Source organism: Dreissena polymorpha, chromosome 2 (assembly GCF_020536995.1).
Source record: "Dreissena polymorpha isolate Duluth1 chromosome 2, UMN_Dpol_1.0, whole genome shotgun sequence".
Classification (NCBI taxonomy): domain Eukaryota; kingdom Metazoa; phylum Mollusca; class Bivalvia; order Myida; family Dreissenidae; genus Dreissena; species Dreissena polymorpha.
The window spans coordinates 46,155,144-46,167,757 of record NC_068356.1 but is presented as its reverse complement, the minus strand read 5'-3'; the positions used below and the strand labels follow the sequence as shown (position 1 = coordinate 46,167,757).

The window sequence follows — 12,614 nt, the reverse complement described above, 5'->3', positions numbered from 1 at the left end:
ACATTATCTACATACAAACACAGTCGTATGCTCTTTATCTTTTTTTAACTTGTGTTATTAATTCCGCATTATTTAATTAAACTAATGGTGTTGTTTTCCACTCAGTTTGTTTTTGTCATTTTCTTACATTGGTCCCACTTACGTTGTAAACAAATATGAAGAACGTCTCATGCCTTTAGCTAACCGGGTTAAAAGAAGTATTTAGAAGAGATGTAATGGAAAATACATTTTTCTCATGTCGATATTGTGCCTAATATAAGACATAAACCCTTATTTAAATATGATTCTTGGTATTGAGATTTCCTTTGTTGCATGATATTTAACTACGGCCTACATTTTGGAAACATCCTGCTGATATAATTACATTCCACGAACAGCGCTAGTAAATTAAAACTAAGGTCATACATTCGATATGTTTTCGCATATTTAAGACTTATGAAGTTCAAGGTAGTTTATTTTAAACGAATTATTTCTTGGTATTGTGGACTACGTGATTTTACGATTGACCACGTGACAAACTGTTGATACATCCTGCTCACGTAATCACATTCCACGAACAGCTCTCAAACTTTTTTCTGACCGAATTCAGTTTTTACTATAATAAAAAATACTGATGTAATAAGTATAATCGGTTGTAACAAGACAAAGAATAAGCAATGTCACGTAAACATATTTTGAGAAATTTGATCATACCAGTTTTACAAGTGAATAGTATTGCCGTATATGGTGCGTTTTTTTTACAATATTATTTACAAATTACTATGTAATTTTACGAATTGGGGTTGTGGAAGGTATGATGGGATTGAAATTGATTGAAATAAATAGCCCAAAGCTCCAAGTTTCATGACACTATCTAATGCACGTTTTTAAGCTGTTGGCATTGACTCAATTTTTTACCTAAACAATCGGTAAAAATCAAAGACGAATAATTTCACGATGTATACCAAGTTTCAACAAAGTGACTTGAATACGTATTTATGTATAACTGGATAATTGACGAACTGACAAACATACATAACAGATGGAGGGCACATTTTTAGTCGTCCACGATGAACAAATTACAAAAAAGAATATACAACGTGTGTGGTATTTAGGATTGAGTGTTTGGGTAAATAGGCCTGTCTCAGATTTGACCTTGCGAACTGATTTTGTTACTCAACATGACTCAGATTCAAACACAAGTTTCACAAGCACATGTGGGCTCTAGAGTGGTAACAAGCTTAACGTTTGCGAAGCACGATGCTGAGCGCTGGACATATATATTTATATCAACAGATCACCTTGATTCCTTTGAATTCAATCGACCTTAAACGAGTAAATACACAATGTATTTATAATTAGCAATTTATTCTAGTTATCTCATTCATCAATTGAATAATCAATATCCAGCAAAAACCATATATTGAAAGGACCTACCTTTCTTGTGGATTGTTTTATTGATTTCCACATAAGTTTATAGCACGCAGCCGTATGTTAATGTTAGTCAAATTATGTTCGTTATCTTTAGAATTACGTACGTGGCCTAATAAAACTGGTCCTAGGCTAATGTGCCAAGGATTCAACTGTCTCATTTTGAGGAGAATGTTAAATGTCAATTACGCACACACGTGCGTGTTTCTGCTCTGTAAGTTTAACGTACCTTGGAGGATTTTACTATAAATCCTCCATGATCGGATATTGTCTAATACAAATCAATTGCTTATCGGTTTTATAAAAGTCAACGGTAATACATTTTGGTTCCTCTGTTTAGTTTTGAGTAACAAACCATAATTTCGAAATAGTTTTCCACACGAAAAGACAATGTGTAACGTGCTTCTGTAAATCTCCTCGATGAAAGTCAAGGTCGCAGTACAAGGTGAAGCAAACTTGATTGTTTTCTCTTTCTTTGTAATGTCCCAGAGGACGTAAATTTTACTTCGTATTTGTTATGACAAATACAAGATGATGTATGTTATGTAACTCGTATCGCACTGTGACAAGTTGTATTTAAACAAGGATACCAGGTAATGTATACGACAATTGGTGAATATTGTACCCATGTGAATGCTTCGGGGGCATTATGGCCTTCTTTTATGTACTGAAAACTCAAACGGAAAAATAATATAAATGATATGAAACAGGTTTTAATCGACCATCATTACCTGGTTTATATTGGCAGCCGATTTATGATTACAAATATCTATACTAGGTTATTGGATAAGCTTCTTCGGAAATCGGGTTAATCACAAATCGCCATTTTGAAAGTGATATGTTAATTGTAACTTATAGTTATACTTATATAAGGTATACCTTCAGTTTCTATGCTAGAATATTAATAACCTAACAGACCGTTAAAGTGTATGAGCTTCACATCTCTTAACAAATGTTGAAATGCAGGAGGTAACCGTTGTGAGGGGTTTGCTTAATGAGCTCTTGTACACGGGTAGACTAGTATAGCTCTAGGGTCAACATGTATCATATATCATGTTCAAATGGTTCACATTCACGCGATACAATCCTTCTATAAAAGTTTAAATGCATACCACCCATAAAATTAGTGTTGGCTAATGGCTGTTTTGTAAAGATGTTTAGGCATGTCTCAAAACGATAACACTTCTTTAACTTAACGGTCCAATACTTAGAAACGATAGAAAAATGCATTGTTGTTTCTTATTATTAAGAAAATAACTAAACAACGCTGTTAACTTTTAAACTTTGAATGGCGGCATACTTTAATTGGGAAGATTTGGGTTGATTTGGGTAATTCGTGTCGCCCGTTAAATACACACACAGTTTCGTTTTCTGATCCTAGGTGTTAATACAAAAAAAATTCCTTGTCGAGTTTTCAAATGACGCGCGTTGTTTTAGGCTATGTAACACTATGCTGCATGCATCATAATATTATAAATTGTAGTATGCGTGTGTGTTTGTAATTCAAAGTTTGTTTACAGGTCTGAGTTTTCATGACTACAGTATGTGCCTTTTCAGGGTAAAATATTAAAGTTTGAGCCAAAGTAGGTCAAAGATTTACCACGGATGCCCGGGTGTTGGTCAAAGAAAGAAGTTTGATCCAAATAGACCAGTGAACGATGTTCAATGAGACCTTAATGTGCACTGGTAGACCATTAATAAATTGTATTATGCATACAACCGACAAAATTAAATCCTCATAAAAAATAGATGTCCACGCCCCGCCTACTCGTTTTCGGCATTGATTAACTCTGCCTTTTCATCTCTATTCACCGCTGACATTGACTGCGCATGCGTAGAGATTAATTAATCCCTTGTAGAGATGAATTCATCGCTTGTTCTGAATTCATTTCTAGTAGGGATTAATTCATCTCTAGCGATGAATTCATCCCTTAGAGAGCTTAATTCTTCGCAATTAATCCCTAATAGAGATGCATTCGGTGAAAACGGGGTGAAAACGGATTAATCCCTAAAAATCGGCTGAATGAGGGTTATTTTTTTAAGGATTCTTAAGAGATTAATCCCGGAACAAAATCCCTAACCCCACCGTAGGTCTAAGCGTTATTGAGTTATCATCCGGAAACCATCTGGTGGACGGACCGACGGACCGACATGTTCAAAACAATATAGCCCCTCTTCTTTGAAGGGGGGGGGGGCATTAAAAGGGGTTGAGTCCTCATTGATACAAAGACACTGTGCCAGTTTGCCAAGAATTGGATGAAAATTATGGACTTTATCACATACAAAAATGAATTTTCATTTTGTTCTCAAATTCAAGAGGAGATAATTCTGGACTTATAACTCCGATATTGCTCATTTTCAACAGGGTTTGACTCATCATTCAGATGAAGACACTGTGCAAGTTGGGAAATAATTGGATGGAAACTGTTGACTTAATTGCGTAAACAAGCCTAATTTCACAATTTTCTCAAATTCAAGGGAAGATAATTCTGGACTTTTTACTCTGATGTAACCCATTCTCAATAGGGTTCGAGTCCTCATTAATATGAAGACACTGAACAAGTTTGAAAAGAATCGGATGAAAACCGTGGACTTTATCGCGTGAACAAGAAAGAGTCTAACGCACGCACGGACGGACGACGGAAACCACGCCATGACATAAACTCTTCAGGCCTTCGGCCAGTAGAGCTAAAAACCGTTTACCAACGACTGTAGGTCAAAATTGTGAGATTGCATCAATTGCGGTGGTGTCCCGAGAAACGCTACAAACGCAAACTTACTAGAATAGTGATTCGAAAATTAACTCAGTTCATGAAACGTCATGCTACAAAATTTGAAGTAAATTCATAGCTAGATATTACATAAACAACAATAATCGCTCATATATTATGTCTGTGTAAATTATAACACGTGAAAACTCCAATTTAAGGAGCCCGTTAAGAATACGTACATGCATTCTTTGCAGAGAGTTAACAATATATTTCCAAAACCGGTTTGTAATGACATCATGTGATTTGCGAATCGGTAGATCATTATAATAAACATGCTCGACGGGTATGCTTTCGTAACGGTTCAAATTTTCTACGCGGAGGCTTAAATCGCCCATGAGAGATACTTTGCAACCCGTTTTATAATACAATAAAAGCGAATTGTTAAACCTATAAATTAAATGGTCTTCTGGTGGGATGTAATGGTGTTACAAATACCGGTATTCATCATGATAACAGCCCAAAGTATTTTTACATAGAAAATGCATGCATTTTTGTATCAATTTGACGTTGGCTGAAAATAAATTATTTGTATTGTAAACAACAAAACCACCACTGTTACGTTTAGATTTTTTGTAAAAATTAGGCCTAAAACATTCAAAGTGTTCAAAATCTTCCAATGTTATATTTCCGCATGAGGAATGCCATGTTTCACATAGAAGAACAAAGACATTTGTGTAGCATGAACACGCCGGTACAGATAATTTAGAGCATAAACCTTAAACATTCATAACAAGAAATTTAAGCGGCTTCCGTTGCTGATCCTAGCTCGGAACTTGAAGTTGGCGCGGCTCTCTGTTACTGATTTTCCTAATAAAAATAGTCCACTTTCTGCTGCGTCTGCATGACGTAGTATTTTCGCTCATCTCATTCATAAATCTGAGGCTGGCGATAAACAAAGGGGAGTCCGGGTTAGAATAACGCACTAGTATAAGGTTACGCTTGTTTATATTCACAAATCACAATTAATAATACGTTGGCAACGAGTTCAACAATTATTACAGGGATTTGATAGACAACATAAAAAAAATGTTTCATTATCGCTGAAACTGAATATTAAAGGGATCTTTTCACGGTTTGGTAAATTGATAAAATTGAAAAAAGTTGTATCAGATGCGCAAATTTCGTTTAAGTAATAATATTTGTGAGGAAACAGTATTACTGAACATTAACCATAGTCCAATAAAGCCATGATATGTATCTTGTGACGATTTGAAAACCTAAAAATTATAAAGCGCTGCAACGCGAAACGATTGAATAATTTGGAGAGTTCTGTTGTTGTCGTTTAAATTTACGAAACTACGAAGATTGCTTATATAAGGTATAAAATACTTAAATTGTGTCTAGACGAGAGGGCTAATGCGTTTTTACTTCAGACTAACTCCAGGACTACGGGGGTCACTGGTTCGAGCCCTGGTACCGGCTACTTTTTTTTTGCTTTTTTAATTTTATTCTTGATTTTTTACTGGAGCTTTTAAGATCCAATGTTAACATATATCAATAAAAAGCATTTAATGACAATCTACAAAATCAAAATATGCCAAAATCTGTGAAAAGGCCACTTTAAAAAACATTTAAATATAACAAGAATATTCTCTAAAAAAAGTAGTCTTGATGTTTTGCAATAAGGTTTGGAATTTTGGTTTCTAAATAACTTAATTCAAAACAAAAGTTTAATTATAGTGTCTTTTACTTGTTAGTCGCATATTTACCGCATTATAATGTGTGTTATAATGGGCAAACCATACATAAGTAAAATCCAATCTGCCTTCGCACATAGAAGGAATGGGTCAATTAGGTGCTGCGTTTCCTTTGCTTACTTCAGTTAGAGGTCAATTCTTTACGTAATAGCAATCACAAGGCCCCGGCTTCAAAGGAATTGCGGAGCGTTCTTATATAATAAAAGTCGTAGTCGCATGGTATTTGCGTTTAGCGTCCTATTTCGTCACGTGGTTCTTTTTCGCGGGTGTTTTGGCATTCATGATATGAGGCTATTAATAGATGCGCCTATCGATAAACAAAGGAAAGTCCACGGGCGATAACAACGCAAAAGGTTACGCTCTCACATACAACTCAATGACGTAGTACAGGTCGTAAATTGAGGCTATTAATAGATTCGGGAAAAAGTTGATGCTTATTTATATTCTCAATTTATAAAACGTTTAACATAAGTTCAACAATAACTTCAGCGATACGATAGACAAAAACAAAAAAACTGTTTCATAATCGCTAAACCTGAATATAACAAACAATTTATAATAATAATACGAATGACCTGTTTCGTAACCTCGTTCATGCTACTACAGCGGGTATTTCTTGAAAACGTTTTTTGGTTCTCAACAGATAGCGGCGATCTTTTGTATTTACGGGTGCTAGAAACGCATTAGTAGAAGGTTAGTTGAAGGTTTAGCTTGTTTATATTCACAGTTCTCAATACATAGACAGTTGGATATGAGTTCATCAATTACTACAGGCATACTAAAGGCAACCTCGAAAATGCTTTATAATCGCTAAAACCGAAAACAACTAAATATATTATATTAAATATATTTATAACAATAAATATCTTTTAAAACTGTAGTCGGCGTATACGCTGACTTTGAAATAAAGTTAGCAATTTACTTTACTAAATAAATAAATACAATTAAACAAAAGTTAAACTATTGTGTTGTGTTTTTCACTTGTAAGCTGCATATTCACCGCATGAAATGTGTGTTAGCATTGTCAAACCACACATTAGTGTGAGTAGATAAAAATATACTACGGGAGAGCACTTCATATGTGTCCTCATATACCTTGTTATGAGTATCTTTCTTCACTATCGAAATATATCGTATGTTTATATTTGATTTAAACGCAGTTTTCTTTCGACACATTTAAAACACACGTCAATAGCGCCGTCATGCGAAAATGGGTCTTATGCGTTTTGGCAAGCGTTTGTTAAACCCAACATGTGCTTTTGCGCAGTCAGGCCATAGGCGATGCTGTTCGCTTTAAAATCACTCAATATGTTATGTTTCTCCTTACCAGAAAGAGTGATAGCTGAGTGGGCTATTTATATGATGGGCGCATATGGAATTAGACCCATTTTCGCATGACGAGGGTCATTACAAATCTCATTGCGAATTGAAAATGCCACATTTAAGAACAATGCTTTTTTGATACAAAATTGAATTCAAAATAGCAAACTTGTTTATAATGGCAGCCTATCCACACATTAAGGAATGATTTCCAGACGTGCTGACCAAGTACGGCAAATATTGTGGTATGATAATTAAACGATTTTCTCTTATCGTGACACTATACTATTTCGCTAATGATTGTTTTCTCATCTTGGAGTCGAAAGTGAAATTCTGCGAGATGGATTGTAACGCGTAATAGTAACAGGGCCACAATTTGTGTCGTTTGAGCATACAGAGAGTAGTCCGGAATTCCTTACACTGAACAGTGCTACATCCTTTGAATTGAGCAAATACGCAGTGATGTAGCAAAAATTCAGAGGTTGTATCTCGAATCAGCTTATTAAATATTCGAAAATATTCATGCGTGTCTGTTGGCGTTATGTAAAAGTCACTAAGATGAAAACTGAGTAAAACAGCTACGCCTAAAAGCGCATTAGTGCTCTATACCTATGTTTATGTAAGCGTTGTTGACACCGTGTGAACTGCTCGGGTAACAAGTAAAGCATAAACAGCAATGTTTATATACTTTTATTCCTCCATATACAAGATACGAAGATTATTGTATATTTTGAATTTGTTTATGGTGTCAAAAATCAAAAGTTTTGTACACGGAACTTTCATTATGAAGTTATATTCTTGGTGAGATAGTCATTTGATATTAGAAAAAATATTCCTTTAATTTGATGGTGACTGCAAATTTTCTTTATATTAAGTTCTCATTACTATTTTCATCATACTTTCTATGCTTTCAGAACTTCCAAAAAGCATGTTGTTTTAATTTTGTCTTAGTTATTTCTATGAAATAATAAGGATGATAAAAAGTGCACACAAAACTCGACCCGTGCGCTATGACACACACTTTATAAAGTTGAAAGGCGTGTGTTCATTTCAAACTTGCGATTGATTTTGAAAAATGAATTGCGTGTTAAATTATGCAATAGCGAATATCTTTAGCGCCTTCAGCGCTTTGATTTAATACTCACCGCATTCTGCATTAACCAATCTGGTTTAACTGATTTTATCTGTATTGCAAAGTACGTCGGCTTTGTGTGAGTAGAATGAAACATTATTCACGGGTGTTGATGTGGATAAGATAGTCAAATTAAGGATTATTTAATTACTCCGAAGCGTCGTTCGGTGAGTATTTATTTGAATAAATAGCTTTACGCTTTACTTTACGTTGTCTTTATTTAAAAACGAACGTTTTAATTGTATGCGTACAAAATGACCAATAAAATGTTGCATTAGCTCATTTTTTACTTTAATGAAAAGAACATTGTTGGTATTGTTATTCGAACGCGTAACACTTATATAAATACATTCCATGCATATTTTATTATTTTTTATGGGGACATAACATATTGAACATATTGCTATTGTACACATTACACCGATGACAAATGATTAAAATATAACTGTTAATAAAGCTTAATATGTATGCTTCCTTTGCTTTAACTAACCTCTGGAAGTTTGAAGTATATTGGTATTTTTTTACTAACGTACATACATGCTATAAAGAACCACCGTACACATTTTAATAAAAATCAAGCTAAAATGACGCTCATGTCACACGTTATTAACCACGTGACTTGTAGGAACACTTTATATATTTTTATCATTTAATGCGTCAAAAATTATGAACTTTTATTTTGTATTTAAGCGGTATGTTCCGAAAACGCATTGTACGTATTTTCAATAGTATTGTAATATATAATACAGATATTGCCTAGTGATGAGGCTTTTTAACTGTGACAGTTTATATTTACTGCTGTTGTGGTCGAAGTCAGCATTATTTTGAAATATGTTGTCGTACGACGACGACAGCATAGATAATGTTATTAAATAAAATATAATTAATATATTTGAATAATACGATAATAGTTTATGTACTGTTTTGTGACTGAACGAAATAATGCAACGCATTAGCTGGCTAATGATTTGTTACGAACTATCATGACGTTTTAAAGAAACATTAGTGCATTTTTGCAAAATAAAATTATTTGAAGGAAAACGATAAAATTACGCTTTCATTTAAAAATTGTAGTTGATTTAAGTATATATATCAGGGCACAATATTGCAAACGTTGTTTCGTGATACGTTCTGTAGCAAAGCATGCATTCCGAGTTCCCATGATGCATATTTGGCTATCGTGTAAGCAAAACAAATTTAGCATTCTGAACAAAACGTTGACCAGACGTATACATTATGGACAAAGGGAAAATACAGTTTTGACATATTTTTTTTTTAAGAACACCCGTGTGAGTCAAATTCAAGAATATATAGAGGAAGCGAGCCCCAGGAAGATTTCAAACTTGCGATTGATTTTGAAAAATGAATTGCGTGTTAAATTATGCAATAGCGAATATCTTTAGCGCCTTCAGCGCTTTGATTTAATACTCACCGCATTCTGCATTAACCAATCTGGTTTAACTGATTTTATCTGTATTGCAAAGTACGTCGGCTTTGTGTGAGTAGAATGAAACATTATTCACGGGTGTTGATGTGGATAAGATAGTCAAATTAAGGATTATTTAATTACTCCGAAGCGTCGTTCGGTGAGTATTTATTTGAATAAATAGCTTTACGCTTTACTTTACGTTGTCTTTATTTAAAAACGAACGTTTTAATTGTATGCGTACAAAATGACCAATAAAATGTTGCATTAGCTCATTTTTTACTTTAATGAAAAGAACATTGTTGGTATTGTTATTCGAACGCGTAACACTTATATAAATACATTCCATGCATATTTTATTATTTTTTATGGGGACATAACATATTGAACATATTGCTATTGTACACATTACACCGATGACAAATGATTAAAATATAACTGTTAATAAAGCTTAATATGTATGCTTCCTTTGCTTTAACTAACCTCTGGAAGTTTGAAGTATATTGGTATTTTTTTACTAACGTACATACATGCTATAAAGAACCACCGTACACATTTTAATAAAAATCAAGCTAAAATGACGCTCATGTCACACGTTATTAATCACGTGACTTGTAGGAACACTTTATATATTTTTATCATTTAATGCGTCAAAAATTATGAACTTTTATTTTGTATTTAAGCGGTATGTTCCGAAAACGCATTGTACGTATTTTCAATAGTATTGTAATATATAATACAGATATTGCCTAGTGATGAGGCTTTTTAACTGTGACAGTTTATATTTACTGCTGTTGTGGTCGAAGTCAGCATTATTTTGAAATATGTTGTCGTACGACGACGACAGCATAGATAATGTTATTAAATAAAATATAATTAATATATTTGAATAATACGATAATAGTTTATGTACTGTTTTGTGACTGAACGAAATAATGCAACGCATTAGCTGGCTAATGATTTGTTACGAACTATCATGACGTTTTAAAGAAACATTAGTGCATTTTTGCAAAATAAAATTATTTGAAGGAAAACGATAAAATTACGCTTTCATTTAAAAATTGTAGTTGATTTAAGTATATATATCAGGGCACAATATTGCAAACGTTGTTTCGTGATACGTTCTGTAGCAAAGCATGCATTCCGAGTTCCCATGATGCATATTTGGCTATCGTGTAAGCAAAACAAATTTAGCATTCTGAACAAAACGTTGACCAGACGTATACATTATGGACAAAGGGAAAATACAGTTTTGACATATTTTTTTTTTAAGAACACCCGTGTGAGTCAAATTCAAGAATATATAGAGGAAGCGAGCCCCAGGAAGATTTCAACATGCAACAGCAACAGCAACAGCAAATGACAACGGTTGTTCAAACACAGCCAACGGTCGTTATGGCACCTACGCCGATGGGTGGTGGTTGCGCTTCTTGTGGGGTATGTAACATTCTATTGCGACCTGCAACTTGTTTCCAAAAGATAAGAGGATATTAAGTGCAGTGTATTCTGCAAAAAAAAGTTCTGTCCATCGAAAGTTGTTTCATGCAAGCTAAATTACATCAGTTCTCTTAAACGGAAATGACTTTTATTTCACTATAATACACATGTATGTCGTTTTGTTAGGAATACTTTGAATTACGTTTATGTTCGAAATCCCTTATACAAACATATTTTATTATTTACCCAATTTTAATGCTGTTTGTATTTTTGTCGATAGATGTCCATTACAGGCACTGTTGTAAAAGTTTGTGTATTTAAGTATTTAGGGACAAGGACTGAAGGGTCAGTGTTGGCCAGCGTTTTTTATTGGATTGCTATTTTGTTTCAGGTTGGAGTGATGCGGGAGAAATACACGTGTTGTGGCGTTCTACTAGGCATTATCTTCTTCCCGATTGGTATCATTTGCTGCTGTATGATGAAAGAGAGGAAATGCATACGGTGTGGTTACACGATTTAAGACGAAAGCCAATAAGCAAGGCGTGTTGATTTCAGCATCGTACACGAATGCTTTACTATGACTCATTAATATTAAAACAAAACTATTTGAAATGTCAAGACATTAATTTTTATTGAGCACATAACACACCCTTTATTTTAAAATACTAAAAAATCTGTGTACCAGCGGAACACTTAGTTTTTTGTGGTGTGTATTAGCATTGTAAAATAATGTGTTTATACATGTACAGGCATGTTTAAAAGTATGCATCGTGAATAAAATTGAATAAACCATGTTTTCTAATATGTCCACTATCATAGTTTATACTGGATGTATTTATAATGCTATTAAGTAACGTTGGATAAGCAGTAAGTTCCAATAGCAATGCGGACTGATAATACAAAGCACTTTAGGGTATACTTAAATGCAGTGCCCGTAATTGTTTAAGGTTGCATAAGTCTTGCAGACGTTTTGATTTGCATTTCAATTTTAATAGTATGATAGTCTTCATCATAAATTGATGCGGCAAACGAGAAAGTGCGTTGCATTTTTATTATGTTCATTTAGTAGATTAGACGTGCGAATATTCAAGCTGCGGATTTTGTGTTTTAGATATTTGGTGAAATGTCTAAGGGTGTTTTCTAGAATCTAGAAAGTCTCAGGGTAACGTCTTGCTGCTGTATATTTATTATGCGCACTTGTAGTTATGTACTTATTGATGTAGTACCTATATATAAGACTTATGAAACTCGAAAAACGTTTTCAGGATAAACCTTGTTTTAACACCCTTTAGACTTTTATTTACGGCAAGTGACAAAAGGCATATACATGTCTATAAAACAATTATAATCACGCACTATAATTATGCTATCATGTAAACAAACACCATACGCTCTCGTGTTCATGGTCGTTTGCTAACAAA

General features: G+C 33.9%; 1 long non-coding RNA gene across 2 annotated transcripts; it reads left to right on the top strand.

The window, feature by feature from the left end:
- Positions 1 to 8,377: 8,377 nt before the first annotated feature.
- On the top strand, positions 8,378 to 11,997 carry LOC127870266 (uncharacterized). Of its 2 annotated transcripts, none has more exons than XR_008044731.1 (3): positions 8,378 to 8,497; positions 11,030 to 11,193; positions 11,585 to 11,997. It is a non-coding gene; the product is annotated as an uncharacterized LOC127870266 (long non-coding RNA). The 2 variants fall into 2 exon arrangements; XR_008044730.1 differs by lacking the exon at positions 8,378 to 8,497 and adding an exon at positions 9,797 to 9,916.
- The last annotated feature ends 617 nt before the right edge of the window (positions 11,998 to 12,614 follow it).